We start from the raw sequence: 7,855 nt of genomic DNA, 5'->3' as shown, positions 1-7,855 counted from the left end.
ATGGGGGGGGGGGGGGGGGTGACCCATACCAGTGGTTAATGAAGGACTGACGTGGATGGTGGCACCCAGAAATTCTTAAATACCTGTAATGGTATGTGTTAAACATAATATCACCTACACTGCAAGTATTTATATGAACAAGTTGTTGACATTTCATTGTAGAATAAAGAGGGAGTCTCTTTAAAGACAAGCTGGGCTCTGGCCTATCCTGGTTAACTTTTGTTTTTAATGCTTTTAGGGAGAGAGTTTTGGTGTCGGGTGTATTTCTTTATGTAGGCCTGTGACTTGTTTTTGTTTGATTTGTTTAAGTGAAGGAGCCTTGAAAGTAAGCTTATTATATGGAACAGTAGGAGAACACTGTGTTTTTAAAGGAAATGTCTGTTCCCTGATAGGAAAGGCAAGAGACTAGGCTGCATATGGTAATTCTCCAAGGGTAATTGAGTTCAGGGTCCCTCCTGGACTTGTTTTTAATACGCTGTATCTCTCCTCTGCCACATTCTGTTCCATGTACCCCTTCTCTTTGCTTCCTCCCCCATCCTGTAAGGTAAACAATGCAGCATTGCAGAACCCTGCGCTGACTCACATCTCCAGTATCCCACTTCATGCTTTGGTTTACAGTAAGCCCGGGTGTTGTCTGGTTTTCAAATCACCACACCACAAGGAAACAACAGACATCGCCCTGGATCTGAAAGTATTTGCCCTTTGTGATGTTTTGATCATTTCTGAGGATTTGTTTGCTGGCCTCTTTCTCTGAGGCTCAAAATAACTTGGTATGTATGCCACAGCCCTCTTAGCTTCCAGAGGGCTTCTTTTAAGTGCCTGTCCTTAACAGAAGCATTCTCTCTGAGCAGTGATGCACTTCAACCAGTTGGCCAGTAATGAGCCCCAGAGTTTCTTGTCCTGAAGCCTTAGTGGTGTAAACAGAGCAAATGATGAGCGCTTTGTCCTTTGTCCTCTCTTCCAAGTACAGGATGTAAGAGTTGTTTTAGAGGAAGTTTGCGTTTTGTGGTATCACTTGGTTTTGGTCCTGTGTCCCTTTAGATGTTAGCCTGGAATTCTTTGGGAAACTCCACCCCTGGAAGAAAAGGAGGATTTTTAAAAGAATTGTGTCAGCAGCTGTCAATGTTGGTAAGAACACAGCACTGTCTTTGCAGATTTTTTAGTTATACAGCAACAGCTTGTGGCATTTTACTTTTGCAATGGCAGTCACTTGCACTGAGAGGCTGATTTGAATTGTATTAGTCAAATAGCTTCATTTTAAATTATTTTATAACTTTGTATTGTTGTAAAACACTCAAACTTTGATTCCCTGATGTTATAAGTGTGTTTTTAGTTTGACATCAGATTAAGATCTTTGCGTTTAAATGGTTGAAGAAAGCAAATTTTAATTTGTTTTCAAAATATTTTTATTAATAAATAGTAATCGTATCTTTTCTACCAGTTTTACTTATGGGTAGCTTCATATGACATTTCGATTTTGCATGATTATTTTTAATGTTCTGAACTGTTGTCTTTTTATTCACAGTCTTAGGGTTGTATATGTCATTTGATTTTCTTGCATAATGCTCATTAGATGTATTTCAAATTTGTTTATTTTCAAGTCCAATGCTAAAGCTACAAATAACCTTCCTTATTTTTAATTTGCACTTTGACTCTTAACAAGTTATAACACAATCTCTCTATGAGTGGGTTCCTGATTCTGTTAAATTTACTCCTCCTTCACAAAGATAGCTTGATAGGTATTTGTTTGTTTCACATAAGATTTCAATGTAATCTCTTTTTGAAAAGGATTTGGATTAAGTCATTTATTATTGGTTTCCCAATCCTCATTTTCATTCCTTCAAAATGGGTTATCTTTTTACTTCTCCTTCCACATTTCCTTCCTCTTTTTTTGATATGAAAGATACGAGGTGGACCATAAGAAGAGATTTTGACTTTGTTCTAAGTGAAAGATGGGAAAGAAGTCAAGTTCAGGTAGAGAATGAAAGGTCAGCCTTATGTGGGAAGAAAATTAGAAAAGAATTCAGGTGAGAAATTTGTCGTCTTAAAACTTAACCCATCACAGGAATTGGTACTGGCACCCCACTCCAGTACTCTTGCCTGGAAAATCCCATGGACGGAGGGGCCTGGTAGGCTGCAGTCCATAGGGTCGCTAGGAGTCGGACACGACTGAGTGACTTCACTTTATTTTTTCACTTCCGTGCATTGGAGAAGGAAATGGCAACCCACTCCAGTGTTCTTGCCTGGAGAATCCCAGGGACGGGGAGCCTGGTGGGCTGCCGTCTATGGGGTCGCACAGAGTCGGACACGACTGAAGTGACTTAGCAGCATTATTTCTTTATCTGCGTCTTTGTTGACCCAGATCATACCAGGTCACTTCCATCTTCTGAGCTAGGTCTTTGTTTTTTCTTAGTAGATGGTCAGTTAACAGAAAGTCTGACTGACTTGCTGACTTGTTAACTGCAAGAAAAAAATAGGTTCACTCTCTTCTTAAAACCGCCATTCTAATTTCCTACTGGTGAATTCCTCCTTCATGGATTCTATGAGGAAGTTGAATACCACCCCCTTTTTTTTTTAGTTGAATCTTCTTCCCTAATATTATGTAGTAGATCCCTTTTTTCCTAGAGAAGTGTGAGATGTTATTTTGTCTTCAGTTTTCAAAGTAAAAGGCTCCCCTGTTGCCTCGTTTCCAGAGAGGTGGTTTCCAACCATTCCTACTTGAGTTTTTGTGGAACATTGGTCTTCCGTAAATTGGTGGGATTAAAATTGTGTCCTGACATTTTGCTGCATTCTTTGAGATTCTTGGAGTGCCCAGGTGGTCTATGAAACCACAGTTGAGAGTGACTGCGTGGGCGTCCATCCTTTCATCCCTTACATCTGGCAGAGTGGGATCTGGGCTTCAGTGTTTCTCTCCTGCTTCCTCTGGTTTGCCACTTCAGATCTTTTTGGCTTCATTACTAGGTCTCTAAATTTCATTGTCAAGTCCACTTTCTTCCAAATTTTACAAAACAGAACCAGAGCCATGATGCATTTTGGTTTGTGTCTGTTTTTGGCATTTCTGGATACAGAAAGGGCACAGTAGGCCCCTTCTTAACACGTTTCGATGCTTGAAGAACAATAAAACATAAAAGAATAAAAAGTCTAGTTTCTTTATGTTGATATATGGCAAAAACTAACACTGTTGTAAAGCAGTTATCCTCCAGTTAAAAATAAATAACAAAAAAATAATAACACCAAACTGTAATATCTATTTTGGGTGGAAAACTGTTAAAAATAAGTGTATATTTCTTAAAAAAAAAAAAAAGTCTAGTTTCTTGTTAGGTAGTTATTGTCCTTTCCAGACTCCTCCTTTTTTGGTTGTGTTTATTGCATGTAGCCCACCACTAACTGCAGTCATGGGATGTTGCTTTCGCATATGATCTGCAGGATAGTTTCAGATGGTTTCTTAGTGACTGTTGTTTAGCGCAGAAGAAGATGCACTTATTTCAGTTTTGTGCATTTCTCCCTCCAAGTGCACAGGGCCACGTGTTCTTTGGTGCCAGGATGCTTCCTTACAGTTCTGAGAGGACTTGGCGTGTTTTCCCAAATGAGATAATGGACACAAAAATGCTCTCTAGTAAGCTACAAAATGTCATAAAGAGGATACTGTTGTTACCATTATTCTCTGCTTGAGTGGCCAACTATAAATACTCTCTGTTCGTTTCATGACCTCCATCTGAGATCTGGTTGCGTCCGACATTGCTGTTTCCAGGGAACAGCTATTTCTTGATTAGGCCGACTTTTTCCTTCTTAGACCTTTTGCAGAAGAAAAAGCTCCACACATTGAACAAATGCAGCATAACAAATACTACATTCAAGCAAGTGGTTAGTATTTCATAATATTTACAAAGAAAGGAGTCCCTGCCCTTTATATACAGAAAAAGTTTCTATTGGCAATGACCCTGAAGTTCCTGGCCCCATGAAAAATAACTGGTTCTAGGAGTCACAATTTCTGGGTGCCCGTCTCACTTCTTACTCAGCAAGAGGACGGTTTCTCTGACAGATGGACTTGTAGATTTTGTTGAGCTTTCATACAGAATACAGTGTGTGTGTGATTTAACTCCTTGCCCTTGAGCTTTTCAATTTGTGCACATTGATGTTCTTGTGGAGAGGGGTGTGACCTGGACCACAGAGAGAGAACTTAAAAGGAGAATAAAGGTGTGGGGGGGGGGCGGCACGGCATTTTCTTCCTCTGCCTCCCATCGTAGCTGGAGTGTTGTGGTGAGATGCTTCTTCTGCCGCAGATACCATCTGAGCGGGTGTCTTATTTGTGGGGCAATGCCAGCTCGCATGTTGAAGCTGGCCTAAAAGCTGCTGCTTCTTTGGCAGCAGCTCCTCATCAGAAATGCTTTCCTGCATTTCATGATAAACCACTGCTGACACTGATGGGGAATTCTGAAAAGACCGTGTCGTGGGGATTTGACATTCCTTGAAGCTGGTCAATAGTTTACCTCAACAGGCCTTTTGGAATTGTTTCAAAACACTAATCGCACGCTGACAGCAGCTTGCCCTGTTGAGGGGAAGAGTTGGGCTGATTATTGCACGTATTCTAAGACTGCTTGATTAGAGGGGCATTTCTTAGCTTACCCTGTCTGTTCTTTCCTTTCCACTGTAAATGGAACTTAAATTCCATGAAAGACTGTATTGTAAGTCCTAGTTTCTGGACTTATGAAAATTCTGAAATTTGCTTTTCAGAATTTTGGATTTTGTAAAGTACAGTGTTAGCTAGGGCAGACCAGAAAAGTTGTGTCAGTTACCTTGGAAGTGATGTCTTTGTTGAATAAGGAAAAGAAGGATACAGTAGCAGTGGAAACACTTGATTAAGTCCAAGGAAAACATTTTAGCTCTTCTTAGAATACCATTCTCTGCCTTCAAAGGAGAGATATTTAAACTTGCCAGTTACTTAGGCATTTAAAAAAATTCAATTCTCTCTTGAATTTGTTACAGTATTGCTTCTGTTTTATGTTTTTGTCCATGAAGCACGTGGGATCTCAGCTCCCCAACCAGGAATCGAACACACAACCCCCAGCTTTGGAAGGTGAAATCTTGACCTCTGGGCTGCCAGGGAAGTCCCTGCATAGGCATTTTAAGTTGTTTGAAATTACGGTAAAGTCATGTAGTGTTCAAAAAAGGGGACTGAAATCAGCAGAGCATAGAAAGTCCAAGTTGTCGCTTCCACAGAAACCAGACCTTGTTCGTGTTATATGGACTATAATTTCTTATCTCCATCTCTAGCAAGAATAATTCATACTCCACATGAGATAAATTATCGCCTTCATTGGGCCATTTGTTAAAAGTTCCACCAACTGGTGAGTAAATTAACCTAGAGAGCATGTTCTGTATTTAGAATGTTTGACTAATGTAAGGAATCCAGTGTTTATTAGTCTATGACATACATTTTAAGGATAAGTAAATAAAGACCCAAATGCATAGTTATTTGTTAAAAATAACAAAATAAGTCATTTGAAGAGCAGGAAACAGATGGGCTCTTGTATCCTTCTTTCTAGAAAAGCTAATCCATGTTGACACAAGGCATACATCATTCACAAGAGAGATTCTAGTCTTTTGCCAGATATTCTTTCTTTATTTGAGGCATGTATGATACCAATCACAACAGTTGTCAACTCAGGTCTCTCCATTCAGTACATTTTCCATAAGGTAGCACAAAGGAATTAAGGTTCATTTCTTGAATTAGGAACCTTAAGGTTAAGGGAGAGGAAGGTGGCAGGCCCATGGATCCACTGTGCTGGAGGATAAACCTACTTCCCAGCACCCAACGCCTTCCTTTGCTCTGTCCTCCATGCTTAATGAGCTCCTATGCCTTCCCACAGTTGAACTCTTCACCCTGTCTGTCTTGTGGACCCCTCGCCTTCTCCAGATGTGAATCCTCTAGTCCTGGCATTCCCGTCTTCCCCCTGCCCATCTCTTCATGCATGTTCTTTGCCTGTAAATATTCTTCAACTCTCTTTCTCCAGCACAAATGTTCCCACCCCCTCTCAGATCTCTCGTTGTCTCTTTCTTGTTTCCAGTGCAGGAAAAACAAGAAGTGGGGCAAGGGGAAGAACTAGTCCATCAGTGTAAATCCCTTAATTCTTCTAGTGTTTTGGGAGTTGTTTGAGGGACGCCAATTTATAATACACCTGCATTAATACACATACAGTAAAATGTATAGATCTTAAGTGGCCTAAGATATGGGTTGTTTCTAGTTATTATTGGCTGTTATGAATAAGGCTGCTAGAAACATTTTTATAAAGTCATCTTGTAGACATCTTATTTTCATACCTCTTGGGTAAATACCTAGGAATAGAATTGTTGGATCATAGACTAGATGTTTGTTTGACAATATAAGAAGCTGCTGAATGTTTTTCCAAAGTGGTTTTGCCATTTTATGCTTGAGCGAGTAATAATTTGTGAGCCTTCCAGTTGTCACATTCTTACTAGTGTTTAATAGTTAGCTTTTTGTGTGTGTGTTGGAAGGTGGAGATATTGACTAATATTCTCTGAACTGAGATGGAACTTTGAAACTCTAAAACAAAACAGGCAGCTCCAAAAAGTGCAATTAGGAAGTTTCTTGTCAATTACTGGGGGCTTCCCTGGTGGTTCAGATAGTAAAGAGTCTCCCTGCAGTGCCGGAGACCTGCATTCAATCCCTGGGTTGGGAAGATCCCCTGAAGAAGGAAATGGCAACCCATTCCAGTATTCTTGCCTGGAAAATCCCATGAATGGAGGAGCCTGGCAGGCTACAGTCCGTGGGGTCGCAAAGGTCGGACACGACTGAGTGACTTCATTTTGTCGGTAACTTACATACCTAGAGAGAAGCAAGTCCACACCTCTAGGAACCAAGGTGGTTCTGTGTGAGCAGCAGGCATTCTTCCAGTTTTCATATCAAAGGCAAAGATAGAGCAGTAGGGCACCTGCCTGGCTTGGGTGCCTTCACTGGGAAGACTAAAGCTACATCACCCAGAAACAAGAGGGCAGGTGGGACTGCAGACATAGGAGGCAGCTGGCAAAATGGAGTCAGTGTGGTTCAGCCACACAATTGTTGGGGTTTTTTTGTTGTTGTTGTTGTTGTTGTTTTGCTCTGTTTTGTTTAATTTTTGCTACTTCTGGTAGGATGAGTCCTCCTGTAATGCGGGAGACCTGGGTTTGATCCCTGAGTTGGAAGGATCCCTTGAAGGAGGGCATGGCAACCCACTCCAGTATTTTTGCCTGGAGAATACTGGCAAGCCCAGAGGAGGCTGATGGGCTACAGTCCGTGGGGACGCAGAGTCGCACACGACTAAAGCACAGCACAGTAGGATGAGTATCTCATTGTGATTTTTAATTTGTGATTTCCTAATGATTAATAATTTTTATTTGTGTTTTCCTGATTAGTGATTTTGAATATCTTTTCATATGCTTATTGGCTATTCATCTTTTTTTTTGGCATACTCTCTTGATTGTTTTTCTAAAATATTATTGAATTATTGTTATTGATTTGTGAGGTTTTTAAATATGTATTGCCTATACATATTTAAATAATGTATAAATGTGTGCAGATATATAACATAGACATATATATGTATGTCAGATCCAAAATCACTGCAGATGGTGACTGCAGCCATGAAATTAAAAGATGCTTACTCCTTGGAAGAAAAGTTATGACCAATCTCGATAGCATATTCAAAAGCAGAGACATTACTTTGCCAACAAAAGTCCGTCTAGTCAAGGCTATAGTTTTTCCAGTGGTCATGTATGGATGTGAAAGTTGGACTGTGAAGAAAGCTGAGTGCTGAAGAATTGATGCTTTTGAACTGTGGTGTTGGAGAAGACTCTT

At 40.3% G+C, this 7,855-nt stretch overlaps 1 protein-coding gene across 13 annotated transcripts in view; it reads left to right on the top strand.

The window, feature by feature from the left end:
- SIPA1L1 (signal-induced proliferation-associated 1 like 1) overlaps nucleotides 1-7,855 on the top strand; it is a 389,778-nt gene that overhangs the window by 194,534 nt on the left and 187,389 nt on the right. The window contains exon 1 of one of the 13 annotated variants that reach the window (XM_010846665.1): nucleotides 32-1,128. The exons of the other annotated variants lie outside the window; for them this stretch is intronic. The gene's annotated coding sequence lies outside the window, so the exon portion shown is untranslated. Of the gene's footprint in view, nucleotides 1-31; nucleotides 1,129-7,855 lie in introns of those variants that run through there. 13 annotated transcript variants of the gene reach the window in all.

This window comes from Bison bison, unplaced genomic scaffold, assembly GCF_000754665.1.
Source record: "Bison bison bison isolate TAMUID 2011002044 unplaced genomic scaffold, Bison_UMD1.0 scf7180017864239, whole genome shotgun sequence".
Taxonomy (NCBI): domain Eukaryota; kingdom Metazoa; phylum Chordata; class Mammalia; order Artiodactyla; family Bovidae; genus Bison; species Bison bison.
This window is presented reverse-complemented; position numbering and strand designations above follow the sequence as displayed.